This window comes from Solanum stenotomum, chromosome 7, assembly GCF_019186545.1.
Source record: "Solanum stenotomum isolate F172 chromosome 7, ASM1918654v1, whole genome shotgun sequence".
NCBI lineage: Eukaryota > Viridiplantae > Streptophyta > Magnoliopsida > Solanales > Solanaceae > Solanum > Solanum stenotomum.
In genome coordinates, this window is record NC_064288.1 from 45,101,720 (window position 1) to 45,121,518 (window position 19,799).

At 30.2% G+C, this 19,799-nt stretch overlaps 2 pseudogenes; one reads left to right on the top strand and one right to left on the bottom strand.

Moving 5' to 3' along the window:
• Positions 1-1,675: 1,675 nt before the first annotated feature.
• LOC125869943 (uncharacterized) lies at positions 1,676-16,864 on the top strand (annotated as a pseudogene).
• A 962-nt stretch (positions 16,865-17,826) lies between these two features.
• On the bottom strand, positions 17,827-18,717 carry LOC125871169 (uncharacterized; annotated as a pseudogene).
• Between the last annotated feature and the right edge of the window lie 1,082 nt (positions 18,718-19,799).

The following is a 19,799-nucleotide window of genomic DNA, read 5'->3' on the forward strand; positions in this document are numbered from 1 at the left end:
TTCAGGTTGTCATGGATCTCCGTTGTTTAAGTCCACTCTTTTCAGACTCAGACTATTTATTTAAGGTGTTGTTTAGTTTCGGGGTTGTACTCCTTGTTCTTAGACTTGTCGTTAGTAGAGTTTTGGTACAATGACTTTCAGGTTCTAGGGATTCTTCCGCATTAGTTTGGTTAGTTGTTTGTTCAAATAGAGTTTATGGGACTCCATTTTTATTGTCATTTAAACCTGCTTCCGTATCTTTAAATGTCTTAGTTTTCATAAAATTTGTTAGTTTGGGTAGTAGTAATGGTTCTCGCACTGGAGGGTTAGATCACAACGGTCTGGATCGTGACAGAAAAAGTATTTTCGAAAAATGTTAAAAGTATAGTTACCGGGTCACCCCTTCGTTTGCGTGTCAAAATAAATATAGAGTGGAGAAAAAAATGTCATTATCACCCCATATAATATCTGCATCCTCAAGTATAGTTTTGTATGGTTTCATTGTCATCGAGATCCTGCACTCCGTGTATTTTAATTTGTTTATCTGATTTTGATTTGATACTCACGGGATATGTTGCGTTGTTGATTTTGATTTAGCATAAATTTTAAGAATATAGAGAATATTTTTAAATCTTGTGATCTTAAACTAAAGATATGTGGAATGTATTAAAATGTTTTTTAATCTTTTGATATTAACATATTCTGTGAAGGGTTTGAATTAAAAAATTGTCAAAAGAAAAAGATAATCTTTTTAAAACAAACTACAAAAAGTAAGACGAAAAAATTAAAATAGATGCGTAATGAAGTTGCTAATTAATTGATTATTCTTAATCACACATGACAACTTCTTCTTACTTCTGATATTAACATTTCCTTTGAAGAGTTAGAATTAAAAAATTATCAAAAGAAAAAGATAATCTTCTTAAAACAGACTACAAAATGCAAGACAAAAAATATAAAATGGATGTGACGAAGTAAAATGTGATTTTTTTTAGCTAATCAAATATTAGACGGGACTAAGTAAAATGTGAGTTTTTTTTCAAACTGCTCCAATCTATTAGATCAAACAAAAACAAGTTTGGGAAAAGACTTATATATGTCATTGAATTTTGAGAAAATGTTTATCTATGTCATTCATTTAAAGTTTGGGTCATCTATGCCATTTCAGTTAATAAATGACATGGATGAGTATTTTTTCAAACAAAAATGACATATATGAGTTAAACTTTTAACGGATGGTATAAATGAGTCTTTTCTCAAAGTTCGATTATATATTTGAGCCTTTTCTCTGAAAAAAGTATGTAGATTTTTATGTCCGAGAACAAGTGTAAGCTTCAATTATATACATTTAGTTTGTTTGCAAAATTCTTTTGGAGTAATAAGGAAGATAGCAAAAGTAAACACTGGTTGAAATGGGTGGATGTGTGTCTTCCTAAAAGTGAAGGGGGTCTAGGATTCAGGTCCATGTTTGATGTATCAAAAGCTATGTGTGCAAAGCTTTGGTGGAAGTTTAGAACATAGAATACAATGTGGTCTAATTTCATGTGGACTAAGTATTGTAGAAAGCAAATTCTGGCACTTATTCAATCGAAAGGACGATCCCAAATATGGAAGCACATGCTGGAAAATAGAGACATACTGGAAAAACACATGTGGTGGGAACCTAGAGGAGGCAACTCTACATGCATGCTATCCAATGAAAGATACTGTGGAATTTTTGAAGGAGGGAGGATGGGATTATGCGTTAATGAGAGATTTTGTTCCTGAATATGTAGTGGATCATGTTCAAGCCAATTTAAATTCTGCTTATCTCAGTAATCATAATGACAAAGTGTGGTGGACAAAAACCAGTAAAGGTATTTTCACAATTAAATCGGCATGGGGACTTTTAAGGCACAAGAAAGACATAAATGAAGACTTGATAAAGTTGTGGATAAAAGGAATTCCTTTCAAAATCTCATTCCTGGTTTGGAGAATTTGGTTTAGAAAGATTCATGTGGCATCTCTAATGCATAGATGGAATTCAGATATTTCAAAAGAGTGTAGATGTTGTGCTATTCCTGTAGAAGAGACTGTAGAGCATCTCTTTCTTGATGGAGAAGTTGCTACAAGAATATGGAATTACTTTAGATCTGCATCTGGAATTTTGGATCCTGTGTTACATTTGAAACAATCTATAAGGTTGTGGTGGGATGTAGAAGGAAATTATAGAGTGAAATTGGTGTGTCAGGCTATCCCTATGGTTTTTTTGTGGAAAAGAAGGATTATTATCTTGCATAGAGGTGTATTTTCAGAAGCTAGAGTTATTTGGGGCATAACAGATACAGTTTTAAAATTTATTCATGCTAGATTTAATGTGAACTGTAGCAGCAATTCATGGAGCCTTTGAAAGGTTATTATTACTATGGTGAAATGGAGAAGAGGCTCAAATACTTTACTGCTATTTCATAAAGTTCTATTCTGCAATGTTTAAATGAGATTTATGTGGAATAGCAACTCAAAATAAGTGTATGAATTGGATCAATTAATCAGATCTCAAATTACCTGCAAGCTTGTTGGATTCTGAACTTGAAGCTCGTCCATTGGGGGAAGTGCTTGGATTGTGTCTCCATTCATAGGATTGAATCGACATTCTTGGAGTTTCGATCGATAATGAAGTGATGGAAGGCTTCTTGAAGTTTCCTTTTTTCCTGATGAATGAGTTTTTGTCCATTTGTCTTTGATGCAATTTTTTTTTTTTTTCAATAAATCTAAGTTGTCACTATAACATAAATCCACAACTTATTGGAGAAAATAATTGTAATAATCTATGTTTGGCACAAAATTGTAGAGGGGTTGACCATCCCCCAAAATGCAACTATATAAGGACTTTTATTTCTGATTCTTTATCCATCAAATATTTCCAACAATACTACTATTTCTATCAAATAAATATAATAAGTGAAAAAAAATGGATTTGAAAGGAAAATTGATATCACAAACAGAGATCAAAGGTTGTAAGGATTTGTTTCATGAAATGTTTAAGAACAAACCACACCATTTACCAAATGTTGTACCACAAATTATTCAAGCTATCAATTGCAATTTTACTGTCGGTAATATTTTATAATCACTTCTTTTAATTGATCAGAAAATAATTTTATTGTCGATAATATTTTATAATCACTTCTTTTAATTGTTCAGAGAAAATATTCACGCTTTTTGTCACATCATTATCGAAGGGTTCAAGGCTATGATCAAACGGCATGTTTAGAGGGGAACTAAGATAGAAAATAACAAAGGCATATATTAAATATATAGAAATCGTATTATGTTTAGGATGATCTAGAGATAATCTTTGTGTGAGGTACGTACTTGTTTGCAATAAATTTTAAATATTTGAAAATAAATTAATCATAAATAAAATATGAAGAAATGAGAATAGTATTGAAGTACAATTTTGTTCCTCCATAGATTATTCTCTCTCTTAAGATTTCTTGAATCAAGGGTCGTTAGTTTTAATAATATTTTTAAACTTTGAACAATTCACTTATTTGGATTATAAAAAAAAATAATATGGACTAGAGGGAGTACTATACCACTATCTTTTTTTCTAAAATAAGTATTATTTTGACGAAAAAATAGACCATTTCAAAATAAGTGTTATTTTAAAAATTTAGGACAAAAAGTAGTAATTGTTTTCCATTATACTTTTTTGTAACTTTTTAATTCTAATTTTTCACATGACATGCTTAAGAAGTTAATATCATAAAATCAAAAGATATTTAGTATATTTGACACATTTTTAGTTTGAAATCACAAAATTCGAATTTTTTTTTGCTTTTTTAAAACTCTATGTCAAAATAAAATATGACAAATAAAGTATAAAGTAAAATGAAAAAAAAAATCTTATTTTTTTCTTTTAGTGGATGTAAAATAAATAAAAAATAATATTTATTTTAAGACGGCGAAATAAAAAATTTTCTATCGTTTCTAATTTCTATGTCACCCAGATCTTGTATCAAATTTATTATCTGAAAAACATCATCAGTGACATCATGACAGCTGCTTCTTAAGTATGTACTGCTCAATGTAAGTAAATATCTGAATATTTTTGGGGAATATTATTTGAGTGTTTGACTATGAAAAAATTATTTAAAAAATTTAAAGTCTCAAGTAAAAATAATAAGATACTCATGTCATTGTTTTATTAAATTTTACTGAAACACAATTTTTATTTTTAACTAATTTTTTGTTTAAATAATAAAATGTTCATTTGATTATTTTATTAAATTTTGTTGAAACACAATTTTTATTTCAAATTATTTTAAAAAACAATAAATATTCATTTTAGCTATTTTATTAATTTTATTAAAATGCTATTTTGTAAATATATATGTGCAAAAGTACTACGGTATATAGTAGCATACACATTAAATGGGGAAAAAATCATCGATAATAAAAGGAAAGGAAGAAAATAAAATCAAGTTAATCGTCTAGGATTAGTAACATTAATCCTCAAGTGTTCTTCTTTAATATCTTACTATTTATTAAAAAAATTAATTTAAAATAAATATTGTATTTCAACAAAATTTAATGAAAAATTATTTAAATTAGTTCAGTGACTTCTAAGTAAAATATTCATAGTTGAGTGATTTTGAAGTTATAAAAGAAAATTGACTGACTTTCTAATTATTAGAAGAATCCTTAGTTGAGTGACTTTGTGTGAGAAGAATTCTTAGTTGAGTGACTATCTGTGAAAAAAATTATTAGTTAAGTGATCATCTGAGATATTAACTCTCCAATTAATTGCTCATTATCTTCTTCTTCATCAGCAACTACTACTCGAGTATGAACTCCTCCCTTGAGGAAGGCCCTAGTTGTGGCAATTCAACGATGATTCATGTCTTGCTCGTGCCGTAAAAATGTCGTATCACTTTTAGTATAGAATAAATGGGCGAAAACTCGATGTAGTCATGCAGAAACTTCATTCTATTCCGGCCAGAGGCGGAGCCAGGATTTGATGTTTGTGGGTTCTAAATTTTAAAACAGAACAACATATTGGTCTAATATAACAATCCTTAAATTACAAACAAATATATATATGGCCAAACACATATGCAGACCCTTAAACTTGTCCCTAAATTTCGTTTTGGCACTCCAATTCAACCTTTTTCCATTTTAACCCTTCAACTCCAATTTTTATGTTCCATTTTGGCACTTCTTTCCAAAGAACCAACAAAGTGAGATGTGTGTACTTCACATGCCATTATTGTGTTAAAAAATAATGGATGAACATTGTTTTTTTTTAAAATATATTTTTTTTAGAGTTTCTGTACTTTATTGTGTGAAAAAATAATCTGCGAAAGTGTGTTGGTTTTTTTTTTAAAAACAATTAGTTAATTTAAATACCATCACATATTTTTTTGTTCATATCTAGTCTACTTGGACTAATTCAAATATCAGCTTTCTAATTTTTCATTCAACTAATTAAATACGAGTGAAAAAAAACTCATGCTCATTGCTAATTAATAACACTACCAAAAAATGTTGAAACTCGATAGACTTCGTTGGGTTGTCATTGATTTTTTTAAGAAAGAAATCGACGCACTTTCGTCGGTTATTTTTCACGCAAAAATATAGGAAAACTCTTAAAAAAAAATTGTTACTTTTTTTATTAAAAAAAACAATGATAATCCATCAGTTTTAATTTTTTACAATAATTAATGGATGATCGTTGATTTTTAAAATGCAAAATTGCAGTTGAATAACATATATAGAAATAAAGAAATCATAAAATTAGTATTTTGTGTTAAATGGTACATAAAAGAAATAGAGTTGAAGGGTAATCTTTTATTTTTTTTAAAAAAAATACTATTTTTTGTCTTTCACTCTCTTAGAGAATGTGTGATGCACACTCTCTGCCACATCACTTAGAAGTGCCAAAATGGAACATAAAAATTGGAGTTGAAGGGTTAAAATGGAACAAGGTTGAGTTGGAGTGGAGAATGTGTGATGCACACTCTCTGCCACATCACTTAGAAGTGCCAAATTAGAACATAAAAATTGGAGTTGAAGGGTTAAAATGGAACAAGGTTGAGTTGGAGTGTCAAAATGAAATTTAGGGACAAGTTTAAGATATATATATATAACCACAAACATATAAGCATATCATTACAATTGCACTCGACAAGTTATGTTTTGAAAACAGAAATGATGCATCATTTGGTACACTTTCAAATATTTCATTTATTAATATGAATATTTGAGTTATTTATTTCAAAGTTCTAAAATATTATTTGGTAAAAGGTAGATAAGTGTAATATTTTAGTATAATTTTTGAACATTTTTTTCTAAAATCTCAAATGTTATTTTAAGTAAAATTAAAATTATTAAATTCACCATTAATAATTTTGGACCTAAAGGGAAGGTTTTACTTGCTTCACCATTGAGCCACTCTTGCCTAGAAAGTTGAAGTTCCGAGAAGCAAACAATAACTTAATTAATATAACAAATTATTAATACGTAGAACAGTCTTAAAATCAAAGATTAAAAACAAGATCTTTGAATAAATTGTTATACAATGTAAAGACAAATTAAAAAAAAAAAAGAGAAAAGGGAGAGCTGAGAAGGAACTAAGGAGTAAATAGTACTTACCGGGGCAGAGGTCTGCACTTTGGCAACAAGCAGTAGCAATGAAGTCGGTAGTAAAAATTAGAACCCTAACTTTTAAAAAAATTAAATTTTGGATTTAACATTTTATTGAATGCTTCAAAAGAAATCAATAGTGAGATGTTGTTTTAGAGTATAACACTATATTTTTGTTACTTACAATTATCTATTTTGCAATTAATAGTCAGATATTGTTTTGGAGTATGACACTACTTTATTATTATTATTAATTATCAATTTTCTGTCTTATTGTTTGAAAAAAAAGTCAGAAAAATCTATATAGGAAAAATTGAATTAAAGGGAGGTAAAAGATAGGCACAAAGCATATTTTTTAATCGAAAATAAAAAAATCCGGAAAAATTGAATTAAAAAAATTGAATAGGTTCTATTGGGACTCGAACCCCGTCCAAAGAAATGAGAGTTGGTCGCGCGCTTACTACTTACCACTGCGCCACTCACCTTTGTTTGCTATGGGTTCGCATGCGCTATTTACATATATTTGTACATGATATTTTAGCACATATATAGGGTCTACGTAAAAGTTAGTGGATTCGTTCGAACTCCCATTTAACACTGTAGCTTCGCCCCTGATTCTGACTATTACTTTCCAGCGGGTAATTTATTCATGAGTTAGAGAGATAAGAACTTCGATTTACAGACCTGATATAGAAATCGGGCACTATCTATATAAACTTTGTGTATATATTTGGTTTTCTAATACAATAATTCAATTGTCATAGTCATCATATTCATGATTACAAAATCACGAAACCACGTCTAAACAAATCTAAGTTGTCACCATTATTATTATTATTATTTATATAAATAAATACTCAACTTGGAGATAATAATTGTAATAATTTATGCACCAAAGCGCAACTATATAAAGACTTCCATTTCTGATTCATTATTCATCAATTTTTTCCAATTAAATACTTTTATTTCTATATTATATAATCATTTATTTTATAAAATAAAATTGGTTTGAAAGGAAAGTTGATTTCAGAAATAGAGATAAAAGGTTGTAAGGATTTATTTCATGAAATGTTTTGTGAAAAACCACACCATCTTCCAAATGTCGTACCACAAACTATTCAAGCTGTTGATTTACATGAAGGAGATTGGGGTACTGTTAGCTCCGTTGTTAACTAAAATTATACTATTGATAACATTTTTTAATCACTTATTTTAATTTAATCGTATGTTCACCATTATTTATTCTGATCCATGACTATTTATGGCAATTTCTCTATTTACAAATCAGTATATAGGAAAATTATTTTCTTCTTCCCAATTAGCCTAATCATTAAGTAAGCATTAGTCCAATAGTCCTATGGAAGGTTTACTTCAAAATATTTGATTTTATTTTTTTTTTGAAAAAAAAGGAGTCATTTTTACTTATTTTTCCCCTGGATTTACTCTTATTATTCTAATTACGGACTTATTAATTAGGACAAATTACTTAAATACACAACACTTCTTTACCTATTCTCAATATTTCTCTACTATTTTACTAAAATACAAAAATTCCTTATTTTCCCCCAATTCAACTTAACTGGATACTTTATTAGTTTGAAGCAAAATCAGATCTTTCCCATTCCCTATATTTCGCCCCCAATCTCTCCCATTACAATTTCAGTTATCAAATTCAAATAATTTTGAATTTGAAAAGAATCCTATCACTTTTAAACCGGATTCAGAGTTCAAAATAGGGTTTCTCATCATCTTCATTGTAATTTCCGCCATTTTTTTTCTTTTATTTTGTATCAATCGTTTTATCCTGCATTATGCATTTAACATCTAAAAAATCTCTAATTTTTTATTCAGAAGATCCGAACAACAAAGGTTTTAGTTCTAAAAGGTTGTCTATTCCGATAAACATAACAAATTCAAGTTCTAGCAAGAAAAAATCGAAGAATAAAGTACATGCAACTACTTCAAAAGATTCGAAAACCCTCCAAAAAAGGGGTAGAAAGGTTGCCCCACCCATTGTTCGACCAACATTACCAAATGTAAGCATAAATTTTTCCCATTTTTTATCATATATCTTACCCCTATTTTTTTTTTAAATCCGATGATAAATAATTTTTATTTTTTTATTAAGTGTCATCTGTGAATCGCGATTTTGTTTGGTAACTGTTATTGTATAAAAAGTTAAGAGAACTGTATCTAAGTTAAGTAACTAAATCACATTTTTTTTGTAGGTTAGATTTTGATCACTGTATATAAGGAACAATTCAATTTGTGTACATTTATGTTTTCGTATGAAGTAGTTGTTATTTACTATCAAATGAAATGAATATTATTGTATATAAGAAAATTGCTTAATTCAACAATTTTGCATCTAGTTTGGTTTTTGTACTGTGAATCATAGTTAATGATAAGTTTCCAAGTGATACCTAAAAGAACCTATATTTGTATCACATTGAATTATACAGTATAATTGATTTTGTGTACATATTATGTCTTCTTGTTTTTTAGTATCATATACTTTTTTTATGATTCACAAAAATCATTTATGTAATTGGAGAATGTCAGTTATGTAATTAAACATATTCCAATGAACTGCTTAAAGTTTGGTCCTACCTACAACTCCAATTTTATTGAAGATTTAGTACTGTCAATAAAGGACCAAGGTATTGAGTTATTCAAGGATACCATATTTGCCCCATACCTTAATATCCGTAAATGCAACTATCAAGGTCAGATTACCAAGTGTTTATATATGTTAGAGATTGAGCAGGGCAATCTAGCTAATGAAATTCACATTCGTCATGCCAAAGGGAATGTCTTGAAATTTAGTATCATAGAGTTTGCAATTATTACTGATTTGAGATGTAAAGGAAATGTCAAAGATTTTAATTATCCAGCTTCAAAAACCAATAGGCTTGTGCAAAGATATTTTCGTAGTCCAAATTATAATGTGAATAAAGGTAGCCTGGTAGATCGTTTTATGCAAGGTGGTTGGGACAACAATGATGATGCCCTTCAGATGGCTATCTTGTTTTTCATTCACACATTTTTGTATTCCCAACTTGGTGATGCACCAATTCCTATTGAAGATTTCTACATGGTAGAAGATGGTAGCTATGAATAGTACCCGTGGGAACAAGTGGCTTTTACAAAGTTAATGAAATCTTTTAGACAAGAGTATACACCCACCAAAAAAATGTATCGTTTGAATGGACTCCCATACGCATTGAATGTCTGGATATATGAATGTGCGTCTGTACTAAATAACGAGATAGTCGTTAAAGAAGGAAACGATATACCAATGATGTGCAATTGGCAAGTTGTTGCTCCAAAGCCCAAATTTGAGATGTTCATGGATACCATCTTTACCGAGGTAATTACTACATAACAAAATTTTTACTTCATTTTTTAAAGTTTGCGATACACTATTAATTTGATTTTAATGTTGTTTTACTATTTGTTTGTATAGATTGACTGTTCTAACATACAACCAACTCCTGAGGAAATCAGATCACTTGATTTATCGGATAACAACCATGTACCTTCAACTCGACCAGATTCACCAATTGTTAATAACGAGGAGGTGCAACCGGAGGAGGTTCTTGGTTTTGAAAACTTCTCATCAAAACCTCCGGAGCAATTGTTGAGGAGATCAACTCGAGTACCTAGCTCAGGATCTACCCCACCCCGCAAAAGAATAAAGATTGTACATCCACATAAATATAATTTGTCCCACCTCACACAACCATATGAGCAACCAAAGCAGTCATTTCAATCTCCAAGTTCAGAACCAAAACAAGTTGATAATGTATCTGGTGTTCCTCATAATACATTCCCTGGAAGAACAACTTTTGACAGTGCAGGAATGGAGGATTTGAAGATGTACATGAAGGGTTATGTAAGTAAACATTATATTTAAATAACTGTTTATTCATTATTAAATCCATTTTATATGCTTAATTTAAGTATAGGTTGACAACAAATTTGGAGCTCTTGAAAATAAAATTGAAGCACTTGAGGAGTTAATAAAAAGCAATCAGTCTGAATTGTTGAAAACGGTTGGCGCGAAAGATAACAAAACTGAAAAGGTTGTATTTTAATTTTCTGATTTCCTTCTCAACTTTATGGTATACTGATTATTTGGATCATGAAGGATATTGGAGGCGTTTCATCGTCACACATGATGGATGATTCTGTAGAGAAAGGTGGTGTTGATTCTATCGCGCCCCGTTTTTCTCAAAACGGGTTTTGGTGCACAACCTAACAACTCTTTTGGGCTTTGGGTGGTTGAAGAGTCGCCACCTAACGAATTAAGGCGCGTTAGGGCACCTATCTAACCTAACTAAGTCTAACTAAGGTCAACGAACCAGAGATCAGGGTAAGGGTTCAAGTTACCTCGAGGGGAAGGTGTTAGGCATCCCTCGAGGTCCACAAATGTGGGTCCCGGCCGTATCTCATGCAATATGTGGGGTTACAAGTAGCAAATAAGGTCACTTCATTTATTGGTTTATTAACTAAGTTATCTAGACTAAGTGATAAAGTAAGGAACCAAATTCTCAATTTAATTAAAGAAGTTTGAAATAGTCAACTAATCAAATAAGAGAAATTATACTAATTAACATGCTAAAAATAGGTTAAACTAATCTATGAATTTATTACGGGGGCAAAAATCATCATATTCTAAAGATATCGTAATTCTAGCTATCCCCAAACACATAACATTATAAGACAAAATGAATTTATTTAGCATGCAACTATATACATGGATTACAATCAATGATACATACAAACTAGTAAAGCCACCAAATTCACGAATTCAATTTAATAAAAGAGGAAAGAGACTAATTTGATTGCTTCCAATAGAATACTTAAAGTAACATAAATAAAAGGAGAAACATAATTGAATATTAGAAGATTCTGAATTGAGAAACTAACCTTGTTGCTTCCAAACTAAATGCTTAATATATATCGCTCAACATAGAAATTTAAATAAAGCAATAATACATAAAGTTAAAGTTGAGAGAGAGAGAGAGAGACGGGATCAGATATGACAAGGCTAAAAATGGGCCCAATGCGATGTTACTCCCTCTATTCTATTTTTATGATCAACCTTCTTAAACGTCTTAAGACAAGACGAAAAGAGTTCTTAAAGAGGTTATTCGGGAGAACTAAATAAAATATTTTGATATTTTAGAAGTCATGTAAAAGTTTAAAATGTTTATACTTGATTTTTTTTAATTTAGTGAAACTTTGTTGATAATTTAACATAAAATATAAAAATTGTCAAGTCTTTGAGATTTTTAAAAAGGGTGACATATAAAATGAGAATAAGAAAGAAGTAACAATGAGTTTTATTCTTATAAAGTGGTAATGTGCTTCATATGAGAAGTCAGCTATAGCCTGTCTTGTTTCATCATCTCCCAAGGCGTACCTGATGCCCCCTTTCGAGGAGACGATTCAACTTGAACTCGTCTTCATGCGTTGAATTCACCACTCGTTGTGATTGCATTCCAACCGACGTCACTCCATTAGGATGTACATGTAATAATATTTAAAGAGGTGAGAGTAGGTATGTTCTTAAAGCTTAACTAATCAAATAAAAATTATAAATTGATAAGAGTACTAAAAAAAAACTCTTAATTACAGTAAGCACATGAAAAAAGAGGAGAACTTTTCATCTCTTTTCTTGGACCACATGATTTGACATAAATTTGCATTTTCATTCCCTCTTTTTATGATTAAACTAATTGACCTTGACTTAACATAGTCTAAATCCCATCACAACGTACTTACAAACACCAAAGCAAATACAACCATTTAATAGTGAGCAATTGATGCAACCAGTGAGTTTAAGCTTGACAGTAATTAATAAATTAACACATATCTCCCTAACAATTTACTATACTTAAAAGGATTACTAAGAAGAAATCATATCAAGTCCTTAAAAGGATAGTGCACTACACACAAGATGAGAAATGATACTTAGAATCAAATTGAAAAAAATGAGCTAAATACGGTGAAAAAAATAAATTCTTTCTCACCTAGATCACATTAATATAACATTTCTACTAAGAATGAATAAACTACATGGTAACAAATAGTAATGAGTTACTGTAATGTAACTTTAAATAAATTCTTGCACTTATAAGAACATTTTCATTACAAATTACTTGCAATGTAATTCACACTATTGTCGAGATCTATCCTACAGAGTTGAGTAAATGTGATTAGGATCGGTGACTACGAAACTACAAAAAAAATCCTCATAAGAATTAATGATATATAGCACGAGATTCTAAATTTAAAACATGATGTATTTTTAATAATATCTTAATCCAAACTGAACACAAATTGTAAATAATAAGATATTCATTATCGTCAATTGTTCATTAGAATAATAAATGAGCAAACAAAAAGTAGCATGAAAATAAACAAAATCGATAACAACATGATATTGACAAAAAATGATTAAAGCATAGTATATGAAGTATTGATGGAACAAGAAAAGGATAAAGATTTGACCTTTATATAGATGAACTTGAGCTTATCTTAACGGAGCTCAAGCAACTAGAAAGCTCTTGATCGGAGACTTTGAATGGAACAAACAACTAAGCATTCCGACAAACTTCGTCCTCCCAAGATGAAGGCTTTTGGTGGTTTGAGGGAACCGATGGTACATGGATTTTCCATGGTTTTGGTGGAGATATAGTATGGTTAAAAATGTTGAAGTTTTCTTCCTTTTCTTTCAAGTATGGCCTAAAAAGTGATCTATATCCATCCCCCTCTTGGTTGATACTAGGCTACCTTTTATGGAGGAAAAAAAAGAGACGTTGGAAGAAGGGAAGTAAAAAAAAAAGGAAAAGGCTGATCTCAAGGAAGTATTTTGGGTGAGGAAATAATATTCTTCCCATAAAAGAGTAAATTTTATGATTTGTAGGAGGATTCTATGGTTATGAAAAGTTTTTAACTAAAATTTTAAATTTTAAAATATGTACCAAATATGGATAATTGAATTTAAATAAAAATCTACCAAAAATATATAAGTGGGTAACTATCAAATTACTAAGTAAAAGAAATATTATTAAATCAATAGTTATATTATTGTAAAAAATAAACTACCAACATTTACGATAATATGAACAATAACATTGAAAAAATCACAAGTGTTTATAACTAAAAATTAAATAAACAAATGCACATATATAAGGAGGGGATAATAATAATAATTTTGTAAATTATACATACTAAAGTATATGTAGTTAATTGGGTAAAACTAAATATAAAACTTTACAAGAAACAAGTATTAAAATACATATTTAATCGAATAAAAATTCAAGAAAATGATTATAGGTCAGTCAAAATTGGGTGTCAACAGATTCACAACCCAAGTCTGATAAATTCGATCAACAAACCATTTCACCCATACAAATGGATTTTGCAACTGTTTATGATGTTGAACCTGCTGTGGATGTTGAAAAAGAAAAGGTTTCTGATCACACTGTTCAAAAGGTGTGTAAGTATATGCTACTTAAATAAATACAACATGCATTATTATGTGTTTCAATCCCTTAAATAGTTTAATAATATATCATGGTTGATGGTTGATACTTTAATTTATGAAATATATGCTGCTAATTTGTGTATCACTGACTGTACTTTACACTTTACACATTAATAATGTATATGATACTGTACTTCTCAACTTTATGGTATACTGATTATTTGGATCATGAAGGATATTGGAGGCGTTTCATCATCACACATGATGGATGATTCTGTAGAGAAAGGTGGTGTTGATTTACAACCCAAGTCTGATACATTCGATCAACAAACCATTTCACCTATACAAATGGATTTTACAACTGTTGATGATGTCGATGAACCTGCTGTGGAGGTTGGAAAAGAAAAGGTTTCTAAAGACACTGTTCAAAAGGTGTGTATGTATCTGATACTTAATTTAATTAAACATACATTATTATGTGTTTCAATCCTTTAAATAGTTTAAGAATATAGCATGTTTAATGGTTGATACTTTAATTTATGAAATATACGTTGCTAATTTGTGTATCACTAAATGTACTGTACACATTAATAATGTATATGATACTATATCTATATTTTTTGTATCATGCACATTACTATTCTAACATTGCTAGATACTTTAATTTGTATTATACTTTAATTGTTTTATCTTGCACATATAAATTTACAAACACAGAAGTATGATACATCCATTAAGGAACAAGTAATGCAAGAGTCAAGTGTGCTTCTACCCACAACACTCTATAATGATCCTTCGGTAAATGTGATTATTCATGATAAGAAAGTAGTAAGTGAAAAGTGTTTTTATTATTATACATTAATTATTTTTGAAAAAAACATAATAGTATCTCATATTCTCTTTATTAGGATGATGGTGCAGAAACAATTCAACAAGAATTTGAAAAACATGCTTCAAATTTAGCAGTTGTTAATACATCGGTATAGTTGTAATTTGTTACTGGAAAATGCAAACAGTTCCCTGATATGGCATTATTTTTTTTTATGAAAATTGTAATATTTTTGTTATTTACTTGACATCATATAAGATTCTACCACATCGGCCTCCATTTCGTCCGCAACCGAATTAGCTGTAGATGCACTTGTATATGGACTTCCAAACCAGCCAATTAATGTCAAACCTCTGAGTGTACTCCACCTTACCGAAAGTGATGATTTTCTATCTGACAGCCAGATACCCACCCAACCTCCAGGAGATGAGCCTGCACCGAATACAAATACAAAAGCTCCAGTTCAGCGTAACAGAATGCCTTTAAAGGTTTTGCAGTCTCCCTATGTGAATTCTTTTGGATCAAGTGATAAGGGCAAGGAGAAAATAGACGATGACATCCGCCCATACACTCCATTTGAAGATTGTCGTATCACATATCAACTCTCGTCAGGTTTAATGCAAGAGTTCTTAGAGTGGATACAAAAGGGACTCCTCAGAACACATGCAAATAAGTAAGTTTTTCTTATTAATGTATCTTTATAATAATTTTTTAAAACTAATATTATATTCATTTCGACTTTAATCATTCTTATAGAAAACCTTTTGAGGACAAATATAGAGGCAAATCTGCTCTATTTGGTTTTGACCATATGGATTTTGTTGTCGCATGTCCTGCTGACAAGAACTGGTTTTATACTATGTCATATCCAATGAAATGCTGGACTGATCAGGTATGTTAAGCATTCAAATTATGTATATGATACAAATGTAACATGTTTAATTTAAAATAAAGTATCAGATTATTTATTTTTCTTTTTCTTCTATGTATCATTTTTGTTTCAGATTGTGTTGATTATATGATATGTTTTTTTTCTTTATTTTACAGCACATAGATGTAATTTTTTACTATCTACGTAAGAAGTCAAAATTAAGAAGCATGGATCAGTACTTATACACTACGGTCAACTGTTTGTTCAAGTCATATATTGACATTGTATACAAGAGGTATCATTGTTCTCCTGCAGATGATACTTTTAGTACACAGGAACATATTGATCGTGGTGTTACGGTATCTTCTTATGAAAGGTCTATCAAAGACATCATAAGTGGGTTTTCGATCCCAGCTGCTTTACCATGGCATCTACTAGATGAGGTTTATATTTTGGTTAATTGTGGCGAAGATTTTCATTGGGTGTTGACTGTGGTTGTTTTAAAGGAAAGGTTAATGCGAGTGTATGACTCGTCTATGGGATCAAGGAAAAAAGTTTATGCAGAAGAGATAAAGAAGTTGTCTGTAATGCTTCCAAACTATCTTCATGATAGTGGGTTCTTTGATAAAACGGGGAGAACTGATTGGGCATCAATGGAGGCGTACAAAGACAAGGAAACTGGTGAACTGTTGGGTCCACAACAGTTGTTTGAGGTGGAATATGCTCAAGACATTATGCAACAACAAAGCAATAGCCTGTTAGTATTGTAAAATAATTTGTTTACTTACATATTTAATTCACTTTTTTAATGTATCTACTTTTTGTTTGCAGTGATTGTGGAATGTATGTAGCTGCTTTTGCTGAATATTTGAGTGATGAAATCAACATTCCATCTATAAGTTTTCGAAGTGACTATCTTCGCAATGGATATGCAACACTGTTATGGAAGTATGGTATAGACAAGTTCAAGGCGGGATATGTTAGCGATAACAATGATCCTACAAGGCTGAAGAGTTTCTACATTATACCAGCAGAAGGTGGACTGATTAATATAGAATAGTTATGTTTTAGTATTGTGTTGAAGATACGATTAATTAGTATTTTGTAATATTCCTTCCCTTTCCAACACTGTTTTTCTAAGTAATTATTAATTTGAAGACTGTTTTTGTCAAAAATTGTATTCCAATTTTAATTATTTTTCCAATTTATGTATCTTATACACCAATATTGCCGCTACAATATAACTATCAGATACATAATATATGATACTATATATTCCATAATTGGGTCCACAACTAATTTTCAATTTATTAGTATCTATTAAAACATGTGGTAGCCTTGATGCAAATCACAAATTATGATAACATATTATTTTCAAATACACAATATCCATTCAATTATTATGTATATGATACACATTTACTATCAAATAATATGTTACAATTGGTACAGAAACAATTAAGTTTCAATATATTTAGTATCATGTTGAATCTTGTAACATTGCTTTAAATAAGAAAAAATCAACAAATTTTTATATAAAGATATAAAGGTAATATCTTATTGTGTATCAGATACAAAATATCCAAATAATTAGTACTTATATGATACACATTTTAGTATCAAATAACAAATTTGTGTATATGTTACAATTGGTACAAAAGAATTAAGTAACTATATATGTAGTATTATTTAACAGGTTGAATATCGTAACATTGATTTGAATCATAAAAAACAACAATATTTTATTATCAGATACAAAATATATTTTGAACTAGAACGTATATGATACTAAATAACTTATCACATAACTTAGTTGTTAGATACCACAACACATGATACAATCTGTTATGCACTAGGTATAAAACAGCTTATCGCAATATATTTAGTATCAAACAACAGTTTGTCTCTTGTAACATTTAGATAAAGTTAAAATCACACCAAATGATAATATCTTATTAGCATATTCAAAATATCCAGAAAATTAGTACACATGAAGCAGGAAAATCCTTACAAAAGTAATCATCAAGAATCTTTTGGAAAGAAAGTACATGTTCTTATATTGTGGCATTCTTGTCCACAACATCCACAACAATTCGTTTTTGTGCTTAGCTTTTTGTCAGGATTTTCTTCCTCTTTTTTCTTGGTCTACCAGGCATTTTTTTGTATCTTGGTGGCAAGACTACTTCTTTCAAAACACATTCCGGAGCTGTCCAATCATTTTTGTCTGGCATTGGTTCCATTGGAGCTGCATAAGTATTTGTTAATGCATCATGTTTATAGTAATCAGAGCAGTAGGGGTGTACATCTTTAATATTCTTCTTCTTCAAAACGGCCATTGCGTGCGCACAAGGTATCTCATCATCCACATGAACAAGTTTTTCTCTCAAGACAAACAATGTATCTTATCCCACCTTCATACACTGAAAAAATAAACTCAGAAGATGCAACAACCTGCAATTGTTTACAAATTAGAGATATATCACATGTTTTTTCATTTGGTATACACAACAATATAATTAGAAGTAAAGTTAGATGCATAATACTTGTAAAACAAATATGTACCTTCATTGTTGCACATTTTGAAGCGTTTATAATCAATATTTCTTCAAATCTCCTCCCTAATGTTTCCTTTGTATAAGATGCTATTTCTCCATTTTTGCAATTCCAAGAACCAAATAGAATTCTAGCTTCTTCCAGAAAGTCTATAACAGGTAGTTATCGTGCATCAACAAGGCAACCATTGATACATTCAGCTATATTTGAAGTCATCATTCTTCCCCGGTTCACTGTTGCATGTGACCTAGACCACCTCTCATACCTAGCATCTTGAAGATACTCCTTTACTCTGCCATCTATTTTTTCCAATTTAGCCATCAATATTTCAAAATCCCCTTTTTCATAAGCCTTTGCCATTGAATAAAACAAATCACTTAGTATGGACCTGCTTCTCCTAAAGTTTGAACAACCATTTTTCCAGAGGTGCCATATGCATGCAAAATGAGGAATATTTGGAAAAACAATACTTACACCCTTCTTTATGCTTTCATTTTTGTCAGATACAACACACATTTTATCTCTCTCACCAAATGCATTTTTAAACTGTTGAAAGAACCATGTCCATGAACAATCATTTTTCGTGTCAACAATTCCATAAGCTAAAGGCAATATGCAACCTAACATAGAAACACAAAACATTAATTTCCAAAACTCAAACCCTCTCATCATTGGCTTTAATGATATGAAGTTATTTAGTATCATATACGTTCTAGTTCAAAATATATTTAATGATATGAAGTTATTTAGTACCATATACGTTCTAGTTCAAAATTATTCTAGATATTGCAAAGTATTAAAATTACTTCAAAAAATAAATAAATTCATAAACAACATAATATACATGTCCCATCGAGTGTATTTGCCGATACAAATGTCCCTCGGTAAGCTCCGCTAAGATGTGAAGCATCAACAACAACAACAAGCCTACATAATTCAAACCTTCTCATCATTTGCCTTAATGATATGAATAGATACATAAATTCATTTTTTCCAACTTGTGCATCCTTATATATGAATTGGGATACACAGTTTCCAACATATATATGTATCTTGACATCTGTTTATATCCATCAGCAGGCTTACCCCTGATCATTTCCAATGCTCGCTCTTTAGACCTCCATGATTGCTGGTAAGAAATTTCAACTCCATAGAGTGCCCTAATATCAGCAATTATATCGTTGGGAGTATGTTTCCTTTTATGATTCCCCAATATTGGAGCTGTCACACCACTAACAAACCCAACAGTAGCTTGTATCTTACTTAATACTTTATCCCTCAATGGACATGTATGTTCACTATTAAAGTATCTAACTTTGAATATGTTTGAATTTTTCCTAACAGAGGCCTTCAATTTGCAACAACATTCATTTGAATAACAAACTAATATGTAGCTGCAATTACACCATATATATTTGTTACTTGATCAGGTTTAATGTACT